Source organism: Lacerta agilis, chromosome 6 (assembly GCF_009819535.1).
Source record: "Lacerta agilis isolate rLacAgi1 chromosome 6, rLacAgi1.pri, whole genome shotgun sequence".
Taxonomy (NCBI): Eukaryota; Metazoa; Chordata; class Lepidosauria; order Squamata; family Lacertidae; genus Lacerta; species Lacerta agilis.
In genome coordinates, this window is record NC_046317.1 from 51,994,768 (window position 1) to 52,018,949 (window position 24,182).

Genomic DNA, 24,182 nt, shown 5'->3' on the forward strand with positions numbered 1-24,182 from the left:
TCACCTAAATTCATAGGGCAGGGCATGTGGTGAAAGATACTGTACCAGGGTGACTTTACCTATGGAGGCCAATAGTAAAATTTTAATTTGCTTATATATGCTGTTCCCCAATTTCTCATTACACTTCCTAAGTCAAATGAAACAATTTCTAAGGTGACATACATATTTAAAACTTTTATGAGCATGTCACTTGGATTAACGGGATTTCTTTCCCAAGCAGGCCACCATCAATTGCCTCAGTTGAAAATCCAGACTTTCATTCGTGCCACAATTCGCAGGCACAGGTCTGTGCTTCTCAGACATGGGTCCAAGCAGCTTTTTTTTTCCCATGCCGCTTTCCCCAGAAAAACCTGTTTATCGCTGAATCGGAACAAATGTCAATCCACGGAAAACCCAATTGACATTTGTTCTATTTCAGAGGTAAACAGTGGCTTTTCCTAGCAGGGCCAAAAGAAAAACCATACACACCACTCGGACCCACTTGTACATGAGCCCTTTAAAGATGGGCAGGGTATAAATAATAAATTATTATTAATTATTAAACATATTTCAAATCAAAGGTGCTCATTTATTTCTATGCTTTGGTGCATCTGCTATTTTCCTAGTCTTGTCCTATTGCCATTAACTCCATGAAATCTAGATAGGATGGTTTGCTTATACTACCCGGTATGTTGTTTTCACTCCCAGAAACAGCTTTTAGAAAGATCAGAGGTAAAAGCCCAACATTTCTTTTCTGATTGACATTTTGATTTGCAGGGAGTCACTAATGCAGCCACATCGTGTAGGTAGTTCTCCAAATGTTTCCCTTATCCTGAATAGCTTGGTTGGGGATACCTTGAAAGGTGGCAAAATGTAGAACTCTCTCCTTTCCCAGTTAAGGATAATGTAATGGAGGTGTCTGTATGTGAAGAGGAACTGACAGAGGAAGAGAGATGGGAAGCTGAGTTTAGTCTCTGTAAGTGTCTTGGGGTGATAGGTGTCTCCCAGAAGATCTGCTGTGGGAGCAATGGACTTTGACTTCATTAGAGTGCCTAAGCTATGTCTCTACCCACACTCAACGTGTATATGTATGTAAATAAATTCAAAGATTCAAAATACTAATAAGCCTCCAGTAACATCTTTCCACAGGGAATCAGACTTGGATAAGCACCGTGGCCTAGAAATTTCTTGCCATTTACGGAAGTGGAGTGAGAGTTCACAATACTGTATTAAGTAGCAGTCAATTGCCTCTCTGTATGTGTCAACTGGGATGCGGGTGGCGCTGTGGGTTAAACCACAGAGCCTAGGGCTTGTCGATCAGAAGAGCTCCCGTTGCTCAGTCCCTGCTCCTGTCAACCTAGCAGTTCGAAAACACGCCAGACGTGTAAGTAGATAAATAGGTACCACTCTGGTGGGAAGGTAAACGGTGTCTTAGTCATGCTGGCCACATAACCCGGAAGCTGTACGCTGGCTCCCTCAGCCAATAAAGCGAGATGAGCGCTGCAACCCCAGAGTCATCTGCGACTGGACCTAATGGCCAGGAGTCCCTTTACCTTTACCTTTATGTGTCAACTACTTCTGTGTCCTGTTTGTAAGGTGAGGAGACGAGTTGGGAAGTATTTGTCAATTTCAATTCTCTGTTTCTCATTTTCTTTTCTTAAATTCAGTTTTCCACATTTCTGCAGCAATTCTTCCTGTGTTTCAGTTCCTTTGTTTCAATTCAGTGCAGTGCTTCAGGAAGTGTGAATTTGATAGATTTGATTTTAAATCTGAACTGATTCTAATTTCCCCTTGATCCCTAGGAGGGGAAGCATGCGGCTTTCCAGGCAGGCCTAAATCCAGGCCCCTCTCTTTTTTATAAATGGAAATTAGCCAGTGGTCTTAGGCTGATCTAAAATGCACATGGCACAGTAAAAGACATATAGGAGAGTGGTTATCGTTGCTCTTTTTTGTTAATAAATATGAAGACCCACCACCACTTTCCTAATAGACACCAGCAGTACATCATCCTAACGAGGTTCCTTTTTCTTCTGAAATTCTTTAATGTTATAGAACACATGGACATATAAAGCTGCTTTACATTAACTTAAGACTACTGGCCCATCCAGCTCAGTACTGTACTGTCAACATTGGCAGCAGCTGCCTTCTGCATCCTTAACTGGGGACACAGACGTAGCCAGGGGGTGGGGGGCAGGTGCCCCTCTAAATCAAGTAAATAAAATTTAATAAAAGCTCCGTTCTGCCCCCCCCCCAATAAATCCAGGCTGTGCCCATGACTGGGGATGCTTGGGATTGAACCTGGGACCTCCTGCATGCAAAGCAGATGCTCATATACCTCCTTGAGTTCAGTGGGGCTTATTCCACGGAATAAGAGCACCCTCAATGGGTTGCAATAGCCTCAGTGGTGCCTTCTACACCGCGACCAGATGCAGAAATGGACGCAAGTCCCTGGCCCTGTTTGCATCCGCCTGTCCCATGTCGGAGACGGGAGCTCAGCCAGCACTTCTCGCTCCCGCTTGAGCAACTCTCCGCCCTCGGACGGCCGCTGGCCGCTTCTATGGAAGAACCCGTTGCCACTCGGACGACCACCGGGGCGGCGGAGTAGCCAGCCACAGGGTTGGCCTCCTTTTGCTGACGAAGAGAACCTTCTCTCCTCAGGGGGCGGGAACGGGCTTGGGCCGTCGTCGTGGCGATATGCTAATACCTCCCTCGCGCCTCTGACTGGCCAACGGGGGTGGCGATGCGCGGTGACGCCAGGCCCAGCGCGCGTGACGCGAGCGAGAGGGTGGGCGGGGACAAAAAAAAAAAAGATTGCTGTGGTTGTCGGGCCGGGTTGGGGTTTCTCATGACAAAAGTTCTGCGCCGAGGGCGGTCGGGGAGCGCGCGCCCTTCGTGGCCGGCAGGTGAGGTGGCGGGGGAAGCGGGCGGCGTTTCTAGGGCGGAGAAGGGACGGGGGGGGGAATTCTGTGTGGCGCGGGAGGGACGGCTCGCGAAACGGGGGCTTACGGGGGGCTTTCGGTGCCCTGGGGTAGCTGCCGAGGCCTGTCCGCCTCCGGGGTGCCCAGTGGCCGCTGCTCCGGGTCAGCTGCAGCTGAGCTTGGCTCCTTTGCCTGGCTGCGTGCCTTGCCCGGTGACACCAGCACACCCCCCCTTCCCCCTCTCAGGCTTGGGGGAAGGATGGAGGCGCACGGCACAGGACAGCAGCTGGTGCTCGCTTGCCCCTCCCGTCCCCCACCCCTCTTGGAAGGAGGGGGTGGGAAGAAAACAGAAATGCAAACCTGCGTCTTAGCTTTTCCTTCCCTTCCCTCCAGCCCAGTTCTAGGTTATGCTGCTCCCCCTGAGCAACTCGCCCCCAACAACAAACTCCCATTCTCCAAAATCCACCACCCCGTCCTGCCCCCCCCCAACCAAAGCGAGTTGCGGATCGGGCGTGCTTGTTTCTGAATAGCATGCTGTGGAGGATCGGGCCCCGTGGCGTTGCATGATCCGCTGCTTCCTCTCCTTGCATGGGTGCCCTCTTCCCTCTCTCTGGGCATTGGAAGTAGAGAGGGTGAGGATTGGACTCGCTGGGCCCAGTCCCCTTTGCCTGATGTGTCACCCAGAGGGAATGGCAGCAGTATCCCCTCCTCACCCTTTCCCCTTCCCACTCAGAGGCAAATGGCAAAAGGGCAGCTGATGCTACTACTTTTCCCAGCAAAGTAGGGAAGTGAGTGGCAGTGTCGGGGAGCGGCTGATGCTGCCTTGTAGGGAGGTGCAATGATAAGGGGCTGGGCACACCACCCAGTCAAAGGCTGAAGGTAGCTGCTGTTGCTTTTGCCCACTCTTCTCTGTAGATGGCACCACGGAGAGAAGTTGAGCCAGCCGAGATGCCCAGGGAAAATAGTTGCTATCCTGGCAGAAGTTGCTTGCCTACTGTGTTGGGAAGGAGGGGGCTCTGCAACACTTTCTGAGCTATCACCTCAACACTCTTACCCTCTCTAGGGGGTGCAGTACTGTAGGTTTTGCCCAGTCCTCACCACTTGGGAACCCAGAATGGTTAAAGTCATCTGCCTGTGCATGGAATAGTTGCCTAATCCTCTCTCTGGGTGGCACGTCAATGGGAATTAGGCCCAGAGACCCCAATCCTTATTCTCCCTTCTGCAGTGACAATGAGAAAATAACAAACAAGCTGAGGGAGCAACTTATCTCCCCCCTCTCAGCAGCACCATGAAGACCAGTCCTTCCTAGTATGCTACCCAGAGAGAGCAACCATGATCTGCCACCTCTGCCCAGCTGGTTATCCTCTTTTTAGTGTAGTGGGTGCATTGCTTTGATGGGGTCTTGAGAAGGATGAATGAAAGTGGAAGCATGTGCTAGCAAACAGTCATACTACCAAGCCACAGAGGAGAAAAAACCCAAAGAGCTGTCAACAAAAGGGATAGGATTGGATAGGATAGGATAGGATACAGAATAGTATATTTTTGCTTCACTCTGTTCTGTTTTATCTTAGCCTGATATTCAAGATACCGGTAAATTTAGAGTACTGAGTGGACTAAATAAAATACATTCCTGATTAGGATATCTGATTCTAAATAACTTTTTTATGGAAAGAGATGTTTTAAAAGAACATTAGTTATTGCCCTTTATTATTTGACAGTTGGAATCGTGATAAAATTATCCATGCTAAAGTTCTTCTGGGATAGCTCTGCTGGTAGCTCATGAGACTCTTAATCTCAGTGTTGTGGGTTCAAGCCCCATGTTGGGTGAAAGATTCCTGCAATGCAGGGGGTTGGATTAGATGACCCTTGTGGTCCCTCCCAACTCTGCAATTCTATGATGTTAGAAAGTTTTTGAAGAAAATACTGTCGTCTTTGATAGTTGCTGCTTCCTGAATTTTATTTACTTAAGGTTCATATTTGTCATGGTGTAGAGTCCTTCAAAATGCTCTGGTTTGCTTCTGGTTCTGGTGCCTATCTTGTGAAAAATCCCTAAACCGAAGTTGGTGAAGCTCCCATCTATGGGCCAAACTGGGCCCAGCACAGAGTCCCAGACCCAGTTTGGTCCTTGAGGACTCACACCTGGCTTATATGTGACATTAGGTGTCGGGCTGGTACAGACATGCCTTCAAATCTGTAAGCTCTTGATTATTCCTTTACTTGGAGCAAAGGACTCTCCCATTACCCATAATGACATTGTGGGATTGACAAGTGGGTTGTCAAAGTTGGCCTGCAGGTTGGCGAAAAAGGTTCCCCACCCTTGCCCAAAGCCTTTATTAAAGTTGAGACAGATTCACATGATGCTTGGAGGTGTTTGTTCAGTATCTGCTGTCTTCTTTTTAGCAACCTGTGCTCCACTAATACCTGATTTTGATTGTGCCCTATCAGCCTGCTGTATCTTATATCTTATAGGTATCTTATAGAGCACGGGTGGGCAGAAGGTAGATCTACTGTAGATCTCTGGATTATTTGCAGTATATCAGCAAAGGTTTCTGGCTCACAATTGCCTAACAACCACAACTTTTCCTCTACCCCACCCCCTACCACTACAGTTAAGTTGCTGAAAATGAAAGTTTGGGGAATGCCAGGAGTGGTTTTTTTCTGTTAAAGGACTTCTTAGCTCGGTTTTGATACTGATAACGAATTCCTGGCTAAGTATTTTTCGGGGGTTCCTTGCACCCTAATTCTTAGCATAGTGTTTGTTGCCTGTCACCCAAGCAGTGTGAGATTCCCAGGGTTTGTGGTGTCTTTATGATATATGGCTTATTCACACACATATACTACCTGAGCGATGGAAGAGATCACAGCATTAACACCCCAAAAGGATTTTGTTTCTCCCATTGTCAAAGCCTTGGATTCAAGCAGAGATCTGGCATGGCTCGCTATTTCTCTCACTCTCACTCTCACTCTGTTTGCTGCTTTGCTTGTGGGTCACATCACAGCAAACTCTGCTCTGAACCCAGGCTTTGTCCTTCTAATGATTTAAGAGTTGAAGGTGGGGCCCCACCCACTTGCGTCTGGCACAGAGCTGGCATTCCTTGGTTGTTTTAATGGCCCATAATCCAGGTGATCACCTCAGCAGGAAGCTCGCCTGGCTTGATTAGCTTTTAACACTTGCTGGATCCAGGGATTAGAGGAGTCTGGCACCCACAAACTCATAAATGTTCATCTGCCTAAACCACTATTTTGAACCTGGTTCCAACTGGTGGATTTCAGATTTCTAGCAAAAAACAAATATTTCCTGCAAATCTGAAATCTGCCCATCCCTGACAGGCTCATGTTCAATTAAATGACATAGAGATGAAGCCAAATGTATTAAAATTATATCTAACAAATGAGGAAAATATATAAAGATGACAAAGAAGCTTAGTTGTGTTGAATTTATTGTATTTCTTTTAATATTTCTCAGCTTGCCCACCACATAGCCCACCACATAGCTTTTCCTACTGGCTCTTGCTGCTTTTTTTTTTGCCTAGGTTTCATAAACCTCGTTGGAAATTCTTCAAAAAAGATTGTTTGTGGTTAGTTTTTGTGTGTTTGAAAGAAGACTGGGATTAAAGTTTCAATAGAAGCCCACTTGGTTTGTAGAGATTGAGAAGGGGTAAATTGAAAGACATATCGTAATGTAGAGCAATCATCATTCCACAATGCAACCATCTCAAATGCTGCCAACTGACAATCCTGTACAGCATTACAATAGTGACTTGTGAAAGAATTGGAAGTTAGAGCAGGAAGATGGCTAATTTCCCCAGTGTAACATATACATATGTAGGAAACAGAGAGAGGAGTCCTCAGAGATCCCTTGAAAGAGAAGGAAACATGGGGCTGCTGATTTTTATTGAATCACTTTCCTTTATTTTATTTATTTTATTGCATCACTTTCCTTTGGAAGAATGTGCACAGGAGATTTACAATGTGTCCATGATACTTATCTGTTACATACATGCAAAATTAGCACGGGGAAGAAGCTATAAGGCAGACTTAACACAGCATCAGTCCCCCAAAGCAACAGCAGACTTCCAATACTATTTCTTGCCAGGCAGCTGCAAGGACTCAACTTGCCTTCTTTTGCTGGATATATTTAAACTACTTATACCTAACTTTTCAGTTCCCGCACGGAACCACCAGCCATCAAGATAAATTGAGCAAACACCTTAAAGTTATTTAGCTACACAAGAGCTGGACGGGAGGATCTGTGGGCCTTCCAAATCAACTCCATCCAGCATGGTCAGTGATCAAGGATAATGGGAGTTATAGTCCAACAGTGTTTGGTAGACTAAACAAGTTTCCCACTCCTGGCCTAGTGAGAAGGTCATTCTCAAGCTTTGCATGACAGAAAACACCACTAACAGGAACCATATTTTGAATTGAGCAATGAAGGGCCAGCGTCATTGTCTGAAACTTCTCACAAGGTAGTGAGTCAGTGGACAAGGTCAAAGGGTTCTTTAACTTCTTTCTCCCCAGCATCAACAGTGAATGCTCAAAACCTCTCCTTAATGTGCACCTTAGCTCATTCTGTCCATGAGCTAAGACAATGAAAAACAACATTGAGCACTGGGGATAGAAAACACATATAAGCTTTGGTTTTGTTCACAATTTGGGGGGTGTAGGGCAAGGGTCCTTGTTTTCTTTCTGTGATAAGTGGGGACCCATACTTTATGTTTACTTTTAGGTATTTTAATATTTATTTTCTCTCTCTAAGGAGCTGAGAACATACTTCTCTCCTCACCCATTCTATCCTAATAACAATCCTGTGAGACAGCTGAAACTTAGAGAGAGTGTGTGAATAGAGTTCAGAGCTAACAAGTGAGCTTCATTGATGAACAGGGTATTGAGGCCACGTTTCCTAGGTCTTATTCTGACACCCGACTATTACCTGCTACACCACACTTGGAATGTTCCCTCAGCCTCCTCTCCTCTCCCCTCTCCTTGGAAGTCCTCTGGGCTGCAGCAGCTGCTGCCCCTGGTGTCCTCACACAGCCCCACAGGGGCCTGGGAAGCACCCCTGGCCAGCCCCAGAGGCACCATTTATCTTGGGAGCTTGTAGCCAGGGCTGCTGCAACAAATAGCCACACAAGTCTTTGGGAGGCATAGATGTAAGAGGGAGTCAGAGGAGGGAATAAAGGATAGAGGGATAGAGGCCAGTGTTGCCCATGACACCCTGACCATCATTCAAGGCACCCCAGGGTGCCATGGCACACTGGTTGAAAACCACATGCCTCTACAGCTAGATCCTTAATAAGCATCCATCTAAGTGCACAAGAAATGACTTAGCTATGTAACCAGAATATGACTTTCTGGGCTTAGAATGGGGGAGCTTGTGGGCCTCCAGATGTTGTTGGACTCTATCTACCATCAGCCACAACCAGTGTGGTTATTGATGATGCAAAATGTAATCCAGGAGTATCTGGAGGGCCACGGGTTCCTCATCCCTCTCTCTCTCTCTCTCTGTGTGTATCTCTCTCTATTTATCTAAAGCAAATCCTAAAGCTCTGTTTACTTGTTTGGAATGAAGCCCAGTTCAGCACATTTTTCTTTGCACATGCTTCAAATTGCAACCTTTTTTTGGTGCCTTTTATGCATGGAGCTGAAACGTGTTTTGCTCTCTTGCAGTTTCTTTCCACTTGGGACTTCCTTCATTCTGACATGGTAACGACAGGTTGGCTTTCACCAACAGGTGAACGGAGAAATTCGGTCAAAAGAGGTAACCTGCTCTTAAAATCTCAGTTTGGGGGGTTCTAGGTATATTTGATTATATATTGGATTATACTCTGGAAAGTCCCAGCAGTGGATGTGGGGGTTGTTTTCAGATTCTGTTTTTTTTCAAATTCTGCATGTGATTATAGTACTCCTTACTGTTTGAACAGCTGACAAATATAAATGAACACAATATGTCTCAGTGTTATCTGTGAAATACTGTACAGTAATAAATGAGAGAATGTTTATTAACCTTCTGTTTTAATCTGTGCTTTAGAGTATTATGGAATTAGAGTGTGAGTTGGAATTGTGGGTAAAAGGTAAAGGTAAAGGGACCCCTGACCATTAGGTCCAGTTGCGGATGACTCTGGGGTTGCGGTGTTCATCTCGTTTTATTGGCAGAGCTTTATTCGTACAGCTTCCGAATCATGTGGCTAGCATGACTAAGCCGCTTGGCAAGCCCTAGGCTTTGTGGTTTAACCCACAGCGCCACCCGCTTCCCATGGAGTTGTGGATAGCATGCTACTAAATTCTCACCACTCATGTTTGGTAGTTTATTCTCTGTATCTTACAGCACTCCCTCTGTAGAAAAGAAGAATTATTAGCGTTTAAATGAGTGCATGTTAAACACTGGTGCCTTCCTGTGTTTTTGTAAAATACTGTTAGTCCCTGAAATTGTTCCATGCTGCGGTCTTGAAAATCCTGTTCATTAAATGATATGGGTGGTAATTAACTAAGTTTCGCTCAGAGTAGACTCATTGAAATTAATGAACATGACTATGTAATGTCAACTAATCTTAATGGGTCTACTTTCATTGAAACCTAGTTGAATACCTTTCTGTGCAATTCTGCTGCATGAAAAGGATTCACATATAGTTTGTAAGTGCTGTCACTGCCTGTCTTTGGAAGGCTTAGCTGACTGATTGACAAAGCAAGCCCACTTACCTTGGTTAAGAGAAGGCTGTTGTTTCTTAGTACCAAGTGTAAGTTACCGTACATATTTTCCTGGCTTTTCCAGGTTTGATATAGTGCACAACTCCACCCTCTGTGTAGCCTTTCAGAAATTAAGACAGAAAATTATAGTGGTTTTGTTTGTGCTGTTCTGCAAACTCGTTTGTTCATATTTAAGGCATTCCCACACTGCCAGTTCAGTAAAGCGAAAGGTTGTAAATTAATGTATGAGTAAATGGAGGAGCTACTATGTTTCCTGGAATTTTATGGAATGTGATCTCCTTGTCTCGCCTGTGCTGACCCAGTGGTCTGCTGAAAGAACTAGCATGGACCATTGTCATTGTTTTGTGGTATATGGAGATTAGCTGGAATGAAGTGGAGCATCTGAAACCTAAAAGAAATCCCAAGTAGCTTTCTGTTTATTATCGCCACCATTATTTATTTGTATGCCACTTTTCCATGCTGAACCATCCTCAAAATGGCTCACATAAAAAAGTTTATGTAAGATAATTCACTAACAATTACAATACATAACAAAATTTAAATAGGCATATAAACAATGGCTAATGAAAAAAATAATGTTAGCAAATATGCATTAAAATTAGTCCATTGATAATTCACAATAAGGCCCAACAATAAAATACAAGAACATAATCCAGATGACATCAAAAAATAATATAATGTATACCCAAAACGGAATCTTAAACTCACTCTTTAACAGGAGGAAATTCTAGATTTTACTAACACACATATACATTCAGCCTATGAGTTTAAATGTTGTTTCTTTGTGTATATATATTTTAAAGTTCCTGTACGTGATTCTTGCTCTTGCGATTTTACATGTAAATGCCTAATAAAGGTTTGAAAAGTAACTCACTCTTACATTTACTTTAATCTTTAACTTTCTGATGGTAACAAAACTGTTTATTGCAGAAGATTTATTTCTATAATTTAATATTGTTTTAATCATATCACCATTGCATCTTCATTGGACTTGTCATATTTTATTAGAAGAAGGAAGAAGTATTATTTATTAAGGGTATTCAACCTGCCTTTCATCCGAACATCCTAGGGCCAGGGTACAATAGATTTCACTTCTATAGTTGCTGTAAAATGAATGCATCTGTATTAGAACTATATTTAAACTGTTTTTAATTTGTGGAATTGTTTTTAACTTTTTCCAAATGGAAATGTTTTTACTTATCTTGCTTTATGTTTGTAACTGTTTTACTTGTTTTATAATTGTATATTTTTATGGTTGTAACCTGCCCAGAGACTTTATAGTAAAGGGCAGGTAGCAAACCAACCAACCAACCAACCAACAAACAAACAAATGCCTTCCTTTTAAATATGAATATGTAGTTTGATACTGATTGTGAAATGATTGTCTATTTTATTGCTTTTGTAAAGAAAAAAGCCAAACTTTTAGAGTGCTCTTTGTTACATTGTAATCACAAGTCAGAGTCCTTCAAGAAGTGATCCTCATGATAGAACAAGTTTTGTACATGGATCACATCCTCTGTAAAAACAAAAGCCTGAAATGGGGATACAAAATCCCTGTCATACCACTGCAAGCACTTCCAGAGTAGGAACAGTGACCCTGCTGTTGCCTTTTTGCTGGGGATGAAGAGTAAAACCCAAATATTCCTATTCACCTGCCCAGTGGGCAACAGGAGGGGAGAAGAATGAATTTCTAAAAAGTTGATTAAAAAAATAATCATACAACAAGAGAGCAGAATCATAATTATTAGGAGTCTTGAATGGAGACATTCCAAAAGATAAAACTAATATTTTCCTGTATGCAACAAAGGCAGCAAGAACGTTGATAGCCAGTCATTGCAAAGGAAATTACATCCAAACCAAAGAGGAATGGCTGAACAAACTATGTGAATATTGGAATTAGCAAAGTTAACTGATTTAATAAGACAAAAACCAAAAAAGTATAATTCAGAAACAATGGAAATGCTTAAATGACTATTTATACAGACAAGGATCAAATTCAAGGTTTGGGCTGTGTTTAGAGTAACCTTGTAAGAGACCCAGAGAATTTAGTGATCTGATCATTTATGTGGGATTCTATGGGAGAAAAAATGTGGAATAACAGATATATTTTTGTTTAAAATGTATGTGGGAAGTGCAGTGAAAGCGGTGGAAGTCAATCAATGATATTTTACTATTTGAAATATATGTAGAATAAATTTGGAAGAAATTCTGTCTATTTTTTTCTTTTCTTTTTCTAACTTTCCTTTTCTTTTCTCTCACTTATGCTTTCTCTTTTCCTTTCCTTTTTCTTCTTTCTATGCCTTTCTTTTTATCAATAGTAATGTTGAAAATTTCGTATATTACAGTATGTGTGTAATTGCAATGCTTTGTCTTGACTTTGTAATAATTATGCTAAAATAATAACGTAAAAATTTTTAGAATAAAAAAAAAGAATTTCTGAACTGGTTGATAAGCAGTGATATTTGGTGTGCTCGGATCGCTTTGTGTTTGGGAGAATAACAAAATGCTTTAATAGAAATGGCGTCCTTTTACTTTTAAAGCGAATTACCAGTTTTGAAAATATACTTGTGTTGCGACAAATACACAGGATTAATTCTGAATGGCTCTTGTAATGCAGGATTCTTTTAAAGATGCACATGTATTATACTTCGCTCAGTAACAAGAGTATAAGCAATTTAGACGACAGAGGGCACTATGCTGCCTATTGTTTGTGCATGCAGGTGGCAAGATGTACAGACCACTCAGTGCACTTGGAGCCCAAGGCCAAATGCAAGTGCTGCCTGCGAGAGGACAGCTTGCCTGTACACTAAACATTGTGTGTCAGCATTTCTTCTACACATCATGTGCTTCCATGGAGCAGCAAATGGGAAGCCATCTACACCCTTCACACCCAAAAACTAACCCTGCAAGCTAGCAAATGCTCTGTGTGTTCATGTTTAAATTGTGTTTGGGGTGTGGTGTAGTGGTTAGGTTGTTGGACTAGGACCTAGGAGAATAGGGTTCAATTCCCCCCTCACTCATGAGGCTCAGTGTGTGATCTTGGGCCACTCACTGTATCTCAGCCTAACCTACATCCCAAGCTGCTTGTGAGGATAAACTGATGAGGGTTGGGGGAACCATGTATGCCGCCTTCAACTCCTTGGAGACAAAGGTGGGATATAAATGCAATCAGTCAATAAAATAAACCATTGTATGTGAAGGCATATGGTTAGGAAGATCCATATAATTACTGCTGGGCAGACTTACCAGTTTTGGCCAGGAAAAAGGAGTTGGCTTGAACAGCACATTTGGATCCACTAGCTTCTGCAATAGCTGGGTGCAGAATGGTCAGAGTGTGCCAGTTCAGCTGCATCTTGCATCCTTTATCTGCCTCATTCTGATGAGTCAAGGTGATTTTGAAGAACTTTGGGATTGGCATGCAAGTTAGTACCTGCTTTATCCACCTCCATGAGAAAATGCAAAATTGGGGTGTGGGTGGGTGTCTGTAAAATATGAGTTACAGTAGTGTGTGTTCATGTGTTCTAGATATATCATGAGTTACAATGGTATAAGTCTTCTCATTCCTGCTGAGGGTAGAATTATTATTTTTCTGGCATTGAAAGAGAGACTTAAGAGAGAGGTGGTTAAAATGACTTGCTGGCAATATGTTTGATACAAGATTATTTAATGATATTGTGAAATTAGAGAGATTTTAGTGGTATTTCGCCCTGTTGTCTTTTTTTTTAAATAAAAAACCCCATCTTGATTAGGGTGGCTAACCAGTGGCCTTACAGATGTTTTGCACTACAGTTCCCATCAGATTCAGCCAGTATATCCAATGCTTGGGGCTGATACAAGTTGTAGTCTGGCAGCATTTGGAGTGCCACACTTTGACCACCTCTGCTCTAGATTAGTCAGTTGGTTAAAGATTTTTGATTCTCTAATGAGATGACATTAAAAGTCTCTCTCTCTCTCTCTCTCTCTCTCTCTCTCGCTCGCTCTCTCTCTCTCTCTCTGTGTGTGTGTGTGTGTGTGTGTGTGTGTAGATCTTGAAAGCATTGTAATTTCGGTATCTTTGACAATAAACATCAGGAGGCTTTTCAGTGAAGAGTAGGTATGGGATGGATGATAATTCTGGCTTGTGTTTGTGGTCATTGGTCTGGTTCAGAAAACTACATTCCATTCTTGTTTCTAGTTCATAGTCATGGGAGAATTTACAAGTTCTAACACCCTCTTCAAAGAGGGAGAGCTCACTCTGAAACCTGCTTGCTTATCTTCTCTGTATTACCTACATTTGGCATAATAGCAGGGAGTGGTGTAGTGACTGTGTCATTTCCATGGCAAAAGAACAGCTTCCATCTGTTTTACTTTTCTGATTTTTATTTCAAAAGCTCTTTTCAGGAACTTTGTAAACATGAATGAAAAAGTGTGTATGTTGGGGTAGGGGTGGGGATGGGGAGCAAAACAGGCATATATGCTCTGGATCACTGTGAGTGGCCACTGCCTCAATTCAAAAGAAGCCTCCTGCACCCTGATCATGACATGGGTCTGAATTACTGACTTGTAACACCACCAGTGAATTTCCTGGGGACTCCCTGCTTCCCCTGGCTTAAAGTAGTGCTTCATGTACAACCCTCTTCTAAAACTGTACTGAGAAAGGGCAAAGAATTGGAGTGCAGTCATGAAGCAGTAGCTGTGCTATTTTCTTGGCCAGCAATTCCATAAACACTCCGAGCAGGTGGCAGAGGCAGAGGCGGAGCGATAGAGAAGTACACAAAGTCACATGCTCCTTTCAGATGCTGCAGGCATTCTGTTGAATTCTCCTGGCGGGTGAGTTGCTGTTTTTCATGCTTTTAATATACTGCGGCCAGTGTGCAGGCAAGAGGATGTTTAGGGTTCTGTAATGTAGGGACAATCTATTGCTTGGAGTCAGAAAGACCTTAATTTCTGTTTTCTTAGCATTTGGAAAAGGAGACAGTGTGTTAGGGCTTACAGAGATTTAGGCTGGAGACGTGTGAGCGGCCTCTGATCTATTCTCAGTTCTGTTTGTTTGAGCTGCGGGATCATGAATAAGTGGTGTGAGTTTTGTTATGAAAATTTTCATGAAAGGTAGTTCAAATTCTCATGGAAGGTAGTTCAGCATGCCACTGCCCTGAATTTTTCAAAGCAACTCTGTTAATTAAGCTCAGTATATCAGCATCGGGTTTCTGCTGAGTTTGCTTTCAATAGGCTCTGCCTTTGTTCAGAGACACAGATCAGCTGTGTTCCATCTCACCCGAATGAAATGAAACCCTGCAGTGTGATTTTCTGAACTTTTTCTTGAGCATGCAACATTAGTATAACAGTTTCTTAGCAGATTATATTTGAGCACCTGGTAATAATCTGCTATTTAAGTAAAGCACTGGCATTTCTCTTTCTAAGTAGCTGAACACTGCCAGCAGTGACTCACAATACTGTATGGTCATTTTAATGTGGAATATGTTGTAGGATTTTAGGTGTCTTTCTTCTTTTAGAGACTGAGCATTAAAATCTAAAGCTGAAAAGCAGTGTAACATTCCAAACAGACTCAGCAGGAAATTGTTGTTCCCACAGAGCAATTTCACAGGTAGAGTAGAGCTATTAAGGTGAAAATGCTGATGAAACATCAATTATGATACTTAGAGTTATTGCCATTGTTGTGAACACTGCTGTATAGTGCATACAGCAACGTCATCAAAATATTCAGTAGTATATACAGATGCTGGGCACAATTGAAAACTGATTATCTTGGGGGCTTTGGAGGTTTACATTACTTTTTTTTTTAAAGCAATGGGTGTTATTCAACTGAGTTTTCCTCAGAGTAGATCCACTGAAATATGACTGAATTGGGTTCATTAATTACAATAGATCTACTCTGATTTCACTATTTTGTTTTTTTAAAAGCCACACTCCTTGGAGAAGGACATGGGATATAAATTTACAATAGTGATGCAGTTACTTACAGCTGCTATTCTTTTAAGTGTCTCTCTGTGCCAACCCATATATAGGATCTGTGCATGTACAAGGCCCATCTTTCAAAGACAACTGTGACATGTTCATTCCTTCTCTTGACTAAAATTTTTAGTACCCATCCATCAACTCTATCAAGGCATTGGGAGTAAGACTCGCCCATTTGATTCCTCTTTAGTTGCCGCATAGTAGAGAAAGTCCTATCCTTTCTTTTCACAGCTGGAATTTTGTTTGTATCTGAAACAAAACAATCTGCAAGATAAAGCCCTTTTCTTTGGCGTTTCACACAGTCCTTTCCCATCCTCTGAGTGGATCAACATTTTCATTTCAGAAACACTGCCCTGGTGGTGTATAGTCTTCAAGAAGCATGCAGAGTGCAGGAACAGATGCCCAATCAAATGGTCAGCATCTGTGGTGAATTTGGCTGGGCAAAGACCATATAACTGAGGCATGCTAAAAGTTTACCAAAGAGAAAAGCATCCATTTGTCAAAGTTCAGAACTGCCCTCTCTGGAAAAGCCTTTGCTGCTCTTGGAATGACTTCACACGGCCCTTATAAATAATTTCTTACTTAAAACACCACCACCAAAACATCTGGTATTCTGATCTGCATTTCTTGGGGAAATAAAAGGATATAAACCTAACCAATTAATCTTAGAACCATAGAGTTGGAAGGAACCCCAAGGGTCTGCTTGCTGTCTTCACTCTTGGTATAACTATATCACAGTCTTTTCCCACATTCATTACATTTCTGAGTTGAGCATATGACCACAGTCTTATTTGTATTTATTGACAAAAAAGCTGCAGTCTGTTTTCCACATGTGGCCTTGATGTTGGCAAGAGAGCTTACTGGGAAGAGATGATCATGCTGCTCTTCAGATGGACAGATAGGGTTACACTCTGGCAGGAAAACTTTCTCACAGGCCTTTTGTGTTGCTTTAAAATAGAAAATAAGATACTAGCTTTCAGGAGTAACCAAACCTATTTTTACAGATGCTTCCTAGTAGGGGCATTTTATACCTTCCTATATATGAAAAAAAAAATTAACACTGCAGTTTGTGTGACCAAAGCAGGCAGGTCAGTAGCATGAGTTGTAATAAACAAAAATCTGCCCTTATTCCCTTATGGGGTACACAGGAGCCCTCATAGAGTCCTTTGCAGGTTCTCCATCAGTAGGAGTAAATAACAGAGGCCAACCAGAGAATATTTAGAAGCAAAGCAGCTAGTAAGCTTGATCTTTATTAAGGCTGTTGCAACAGAGTGTTTGCCCCACACACCAGAGAGTAGGGGGAAGACCTAGAACAAAGGACAAATTTAAATTTCCCACGCTGGAGTTCAAGACCACCCCCAGAAACATCCCAGGACCACCTCCCAAATACATCATAGCTACATCACAGAAAAAGGCGGTCTACAACAGAAATCTGATAGCATTGTTTTTTTCCTGCCTGCCAGTTTATATGATAATGTCTTATCTGATTGCCTTTCTTGGATAGCCTGGCCATTCCTTTGAGATGGTAATCATTTTAATTCCTGAGACAATGGGAAGGTTAATTCACCCCCCTCCTTCCTTGCAGAGAAACAGTTTGTCAGTTTGGGAGTCAGAAATGGTTTCAGGGCTGTTTTCCTGTGCTGCTTCTGTTTTCCTGTGCTGCTTCACACGTGTGGCCTTGTTTGTTTGGCACACTTATGAACATTTATTATATATATAAAATACCTGAATATTCTTATTACAGAGTAAACAGGTCAGCAAGCATGTGGGTAGGTGGGTGGCCCAGGTGGGCATTCCCATGTCCCTCCTGTTATTGTTGTTGCTGCCACCCCCTGCCTCCCAGCTTGGTTTCATGCATGGACAATGAGGGGAGACGAGCCGAAGGGGTGCTCCCCATCATTGTCGCCACTGCTGCTACAGGTTGAAAACATTCTCTCCTTAGTTCACTGCCACCAGAAAGAAGTGTCCATTTATAAATGCACGCTTTCTTCTGCCAGCGAAAGTGGTGCATGCTGAAAGGAAGGAAAGCTCTCTTCTCTTCATGCCCCTCTTCTCTGTGATTGACAGTGATGGAGGATCTTGAGACCAGGGTGAAATGTTGAAGGAGGCACGAGTTTTGGACAAACTGTGAGATAGAGATTGGAAACAGGGTGGGTTGTGGTGGGGATGTTGGGTTGAAGGAGGTGTAAGGATATGGTAGTGGTCAAGACAGTGCAGGGTTTGGCAGGGTTGGCGAGCAAATGAGTGGTGGCGATAAATGTCATACTAAAACTGATGTAGGAGCAAAGCATTTCATTGTCTTCTCTACTGCCCCAGCCTCCCAGCATAGTATTACATCATTTTTTATTTGATGTGTAAATGTTTTACCCATATATATATAGTTGAAAAATTTGAGATTTCTGAAGACAAGTACAGGCTAGTGAGATCCTGCCATTTTTGCTGCTCCACTTCATTCTGTGTTCATATTTATGACAGGTTAAGTCGTTTTTCTTGGCAACTGTTTCTTAATACCTTTTGACAATCCATCAATTCCAACATATTTCTTGTTTTGGACTAAAAAACCAGTAACAATGATTGATATCTTTTTTTGGGAGGGGGAGGGGAGAAAAAATACACTGCCCTGAGAAATGTGGGAGAGCTATTATGCCTTACTAATCCCTGTGAAAATCATTAACAGAATTGTCTCCTGTTGTTTGCTCAGTTTTTAATCCTCACAGTGTTATCTAAAGTAATCTTACTTCTGAAGAGACAAGATTTATAGACCACTCTGATTGGAGGAGGTTTGGACCTGCCTTTTGTAATACTGCAATTAAATACTTCAGACTTGAGGGGGTCTTCATCAAACCCACTTTGTTGCATGAAGGAAAAGGAACTCCCCAAACCCCTTATTACCAGAAGAGCAATTTTTGAATTGTTGGCTTGAATATGCGCGCGTATATATATATATATATATATATATATATATATATATATATATATAGAATCCAAAATTTTCCCTAGATATAAGCATGCTAAAATTTCCACAGGAAAAATCTCTAGATTTCCATAGAAAGCCTTTGTTCCTTCTTCATGAATGGACACATAGAGAAGCTTCTACACAGAGCTTTCAACTTCCTTGTGAAAAAAATACATTCCTGTGACATTGTCTTGTTTTTCCTCTTTACTGATGGGGTTTCTAGCAACTGCTCTGTAAAGTGTGGTCTAGATTCTAATCCTCACTTGTTTTGTTATTCTGGATTAGTTCTAAATTCATGCTTGTGAGAAAATGGCCACTATTCTTAATGACTGACAGATTATTGTTGGAGGCACCTCTGCCTGAAGTTTAACCTTTTCGAGACTCTCTCCTTTCTTCACACTGAAATAAGTAGACATATACGACTCCTCACATTTTCTGTAATCTTAAAATATAAAGATACATCTTAGATCAGCCAAGAAGGCCCTCTTGATTGTATGAAAGCAAGGTGTGCTTGGTGGCTGCAGCATTAATTTGGAAATTCTGTTATTTTGAGATTGAGCAAGCCTCAGCACTTTTGAGAAGCATTGGGAAATCACCCTTTTGGGGGCTGACTTCCAGTGGTTAGATTTAAGATTTTAAGAGGCAGGAATTTTAATATGTGTTTTCATCTTATTTTATTACCAGTTGTTAAACTGGAACCTTCCCCAAGGATAAGGGAATCTGCCATGATGCCCTTGGAACTTGCTCTGAAGCCTCTGGTTCTGATCTCTTCAGGAGACTTTGTCCTTGGCAGAATGGATGGTGTGGTAGATTTTGTTAAGACTTAGCACTGCTTTGTTGGCCTTGGTGCCATCGTTTGTTTGTGTACAATGATATTACTCTTACTCTCTCATAGGCATAGTGTCTGATAGTCTTAGTGTTGCAGAGCCATCTGTTCATCCGCAGGTGTTTTAGTTTTGAACACTGAAAATGTATTTGGGTGCCAGACAGGAAAGTGTTGATATGACTGGCAAATGAGGTGAGAAAATGTAACTCTGTAAAAGTTAATAGTTCCAAATTTCTCACTGTTCAGTCAGCAATCTCAAGGCATCTGTAGAGGGGGCAAAAAAAGGGTTGCCAAACACTTTTACAGCTGTCTTGGATGAGTGCAGGCTAGACTGCAATGCTACTAGTACAAAGCTGAATTGTTGGTGTGAGTGGCAGTTTCTCTCTGTGCCTAGGAAAACAGAGAGGGAGAGGAACCCACTAGCTTCTGGCTGGAAGTTCTTGACAAATAAAGTTAAATTATATGAAATTTCAGCATAGGCTTTCGTTCAGAATACAAAGCATGGGCCACTTGCAAAAGAAAGTAAGGCTACAGTCTTAACCCAGCTTACCCAGGTGTAAGCTTCATTGAAGTCAGTAGGACTTAGTTCTGAGTAGACATGGTTAGACTTCTGGGTTTAACGGCATTGAACAGCTTTCCTCAGCCTGGTGTGCCCTCCAGTGTTTTGAATTCACTCCCATCAGTCCCCGTCAGCGTGACCAACAGTCAAGAATAAAAGAAGTTGTAGTCTGAAGCGTTTGGAGGATAACAGGTTGGAGAAGGGCGACTAAGAAGGTAAGGAAACAAGCATTTAAGGCAGAAATAAATCAGAATTTCCTGCTGTCTATAACGCCATTTACAGGTTTTTATTTAAAAAGCATTAATTTTATTGAGAAATATAGCTTACATATCATAAATATGCAAGAATGCCATCACCCTGAAGTTTGATTGGGCACAGATAGGTGGCACTGTGAATTGTAGTATGATGAAGGGAAGTGAGCTGCGGAGGGACAGTTGGAACAGGCTGCAGCAGCCCTGGACCTCTGGCTGCATTTTAAAATGCAGGCTTCTCTGTGGCTTCCTTCAGCAGCAGCAAGTGCTTGGAAACCCCACAAGAGATTTTGACAGGAGGGTGGAACAATCATGTGATACCATAATAATGTCATGTGCATGGCAGGTGGGTTGCTCTCCCTACTTGTCAAAGCTTGCATGTGGAGTGGGACCCAAAACACTTGCCCACTCTTGGTGTAAGGGGTTAATGGAGAGGGAATGGAGATTGGGGGGGGGGATAGGTGGGATTGGCAAGCATCTTTATATAGGTGGCTGCTTCATCAGCAGGAGAGCAAATCTACAGGATGACTACACAGTTTTTGTCCTGTTAGATCTCTGCCTTCAGGTAAGAGAGTGTTTGTGCTGATTGCAGTGAGTGGTACTGCTTGAATGCTAGTTGAGTGGATATACTGTAGCTGGAGTGTAGATGCAGAATCTGATGTGTACAGTAGGATCAACTGTGGCAGGGTACCCCCAAAGCCTTATGAGGAATGGTTGAGGGAGTTGGGTATGTTTAGCCTGGAGAAGTGAAGATTGACAGGTGATATGATAGCCATCTTCAAATATCTGAAGGGCTGTTGCATGGAAGATAGAACAAACTTGTTTTCTGCTGCTCCAGGGGGTAGGACCCAAAGCAGTGGATTCAAATTACATGAGAAAGAACTTTCTGGTGGTAAGAGCTATTTGACAGTGGAATTGACTCCCTCAGAGGCTGGATGGTCAAGGATATGTTCAGGATTTCTCAGCTATGATTCCTGCATTGCAGGGGGTTGGACTAGATGACACTCAGGGTTCCTTCGAACTCTACAATTCTATGATTCTACGACACTGAAAATGGGAATGTGGAAAGCAGGCCTATGAAAGCCAGGAAGAGGAGAAACTTTGTTTGGTGGGTTCCCTCTGAGTGAGATACAGCATAAGGAGAGTTGTTATGAAGTTACTACCTTCCATCTGAAAGTGTGGGATGTATTATCTGTGGCCTTAATTGCCCAGCTGTACAGTGTGACATTGGATGATGGTGCCAGGATGTGTCTGGGTGGGCAGGTACGAAGGAGTTGTGAATATGTCCCCCCAGTTTCAGTGGTGATGGGCAGGGGAAAGTATAGCTGAAGTTGAGTGTCTGACTGGGAATGTAGCTGGTCTATCGACCACCCTGTTGCCCAGTGGCAGAGCCACCATGGGACTGTTTTAAATGGCCATTGGTCCAACACATCATGCAGGGCATACTCTTGATGTTGTTTTTAGCCCAAGTGATATGAGGGATAGATCAAACTTTTTTTGGGGGGGGGGGATGCAATTCAGTCTCTTGTCATGGTTGGAACATTAATAGTAATGATGGTGGGTCTGTTTGGATGTCCCACTCTCAGAGACTAATGGAACTAGAGGGGTTCCTGAATTCTTGAGGAATTCCTAAACACTCTGGACAATCCTGTTGATGCCCTGGTTTCACTATGGAGTAGCGAGATGAAATGAGTGGTTGACATGATCTCTCCTGAGCATCTGCAGCTCCTTGGTATTCTAGAGAGCTTTGGGCTATGAAGCAAGCAGAATAAAGACTAGAGCACAAGTGACACAAGTCTCACAACCAGCTGACTAAATGCTGGTTAGTGCAGTAGCTGTGCCAACCATGTGACAGTGCATGCAAGCTGCAAAGAAGGTTCATTCACAGCTTGCATTGCATTCTCTAGTCACTGGCCAGTGGAATTATTTCAAACATTCTGGAGGTTACTGACTTCCACTGTGGGGGAAGGACCTCTGGAGCATTAGAGGACCTACTGTGACCAACTGGCTATATATTTTGAGGATAAAGTCAGAGTGACCTTAATTAGTTCTGCGGTTATTGCAGTTCTAGATGAAATACTCAATGCCATAGTCAGTGATGTGTTGTGAGATCAGTTTCAGCTGATGCAGTCTGTTGGTGTGGACAAGGTGCTGGCTATATGCCTGACAATGTGTCCTCTTGATCCCTGTCCCTCCTGGCTTATTAAAGCTAGCAGAGGGGGTTTGACTCTTTGGGGCCAGAGTGTGGTTAGCACTGACATCCATAAGGGGATGGTGTATACTCCCTTGAAAGAGACTGTGGTTCAGCCTCTCCTGGGAAAAACCAGGCCTGAACCCCTTGGACTAGAATATCAACCAGTTGCAACTACCTTCATTGGGGAAGGTGGTGGAAAGAATTCTGGTAGGGCAGCTGCAAGCATTATTGGATGTCATGGAATATTTTGGTCTGTTCCAATTTGGGTTCAGGTCTGGCCATGGTATTGAGTCTCTCTTGGTTGCCCTGATAGATAACCTTTTCAAAGAGTGGGAACAAGGGGAGTGCAACTTTGCTTTTGCTTCTCTCTCTGTTTGTGACTTTCCGTATCATTGACATGGTATCCTACTGGACTGACACTGTCAAATGGGAATTGGAGGGCACTGTATTCCAATGGTCCCTGCCCTACCTACAGGACAATGCTTTTGGGGAGAGTGCTTTGTGGCCTCTTGCACTTACATAAAGCAGCATGACACTATTCTTTCCCCAGTGATATTTAGTATTTACATGAACCTGCTTGGAGGGATCATTAGGAGTTTGTGGGCAATGAGTTATCAGTATCCTAATGACACTTCACTCTATTTCTCCATCACACCTGCATCAGGGCAGGTGGTGCAGGCCCCGGACTGGTGCCTGGATCCAGTGGTAGGATGGATGAAGGATAACATGTTAAGCTTGAATCCTGGCATGACAGAAATACTGTGGATGAGTGATTCCTTTGTCCAAGAAATTAGTCAACTGCCTTCCCTGGATGCGCTCTCTCTGAAGGAGCAGGCACACAGTTTGGGGGTGCTTCTGGAACCTGTTCTGCCAGTAGAGGCCCAGGTAGCCTCATTTGCTATAAGTGCCCTTTACTTCATGCAATGGGTGCATGAAGGTGCTAGGGTGACACCAACAGCCAAACCTGAACCAGGATAGCTTGGCCACAGTAGTTCAAGCATTGGTGACTTCAAGATGGGATTACTGCAATGCACTGCAACGCAGTCTTTGTGGGGCTTCCCATGCACTTGAACCAGAAGCTGCAATTAGTTACTGCACAGTTACTGACAGGAATGAAACCCTGTCTGCATATAACACCCTTCCTCAGAGTTATGCACCAGTTGCCCATTTGCTACCAGGCCAAGTTTGAGGGATTACTATTAGGATATAAAGCCCTTAACAGCTTGGGGCCATTTTACTTGCAAGATCACTTTACTCCATATATGCTCCCTCAACTGCTTTGATCTGCAGAACTGGCAGCGTTAATGGTGCCACATAATACTTGTTCAATACTTACAAGAAATTGTTCTTCCTGTGTAGCAGCACCTATACTTTGGAACTCCCTGCCTGCTTGACATCAGGCAAGTGCCTTTGCTGTAATTTTCACCACCTTCTTAAAATATTTTTGTTTCGGCAGTCCTATTCAGACATGTAGAAGCCACATAAGTATCTTCTCCTTTTTTTTGCTAGTGTTGATTATGATAGTCTTCTACATGTTTTTAAATACCCATTTTAACTGTTCTTATACTGAGGTTTAATGCTTTATTTTATACATATGTAAACCACTTAGAGGTTTTCTTACAGGCAAGCTGTATTTTAATTTTGTTAATTACCGTAAATAGAATAAATCTCTATCCCCATGCCCAGAATACATTCTGGATTGTCCTGCCATCTCAGTAAAAAAGAAAAGAAAAACAAGTATTTAAACACTGATAATTGTTGAACTGCCCTAGAATATGCAGAGTGGAAGTTTCCAGTGTTGGGAGGAGTGGAAAGTTTTTAAATTTCATAATTAAA

General features: G+C 42.6%; 1 protein-coding gene across 4 annotated transcripts in view; it reads left to right on the plus strand.

Annotated features, from left to right (window-relative positions):
* The first annotated feature begins 2,787 nt into the window (after window positions 1-2,787).
* PPARD (peroxisome proliferator activated receptor delta) overlaps window positions 2,788-24,182 on the plus strand; it is a 48,606-nt gene continuing 27,211 nt past the window's right edge. For 2 of the 4 annotated variants that reach the window (XM_033152670.1, XM_033152667.1), the window contains exons 1-3: window positions 2,788-2,882; window positions 8,568-8,658; window positions 19,976-20,116. The gene's annotated coding sequence lies outside the window, so the exon portion shown is untranslated. Of the gene's footprint in view, window positions 2,883-8,567; window positions 8,659-14,088; window positions 14,415-19,975; window positions 20,117-24,182 lie in introns of those variants that run through there. The other 2 variants (XM_033152668.1, XM_033152669.1) reach the window with 2 other exon arrangements.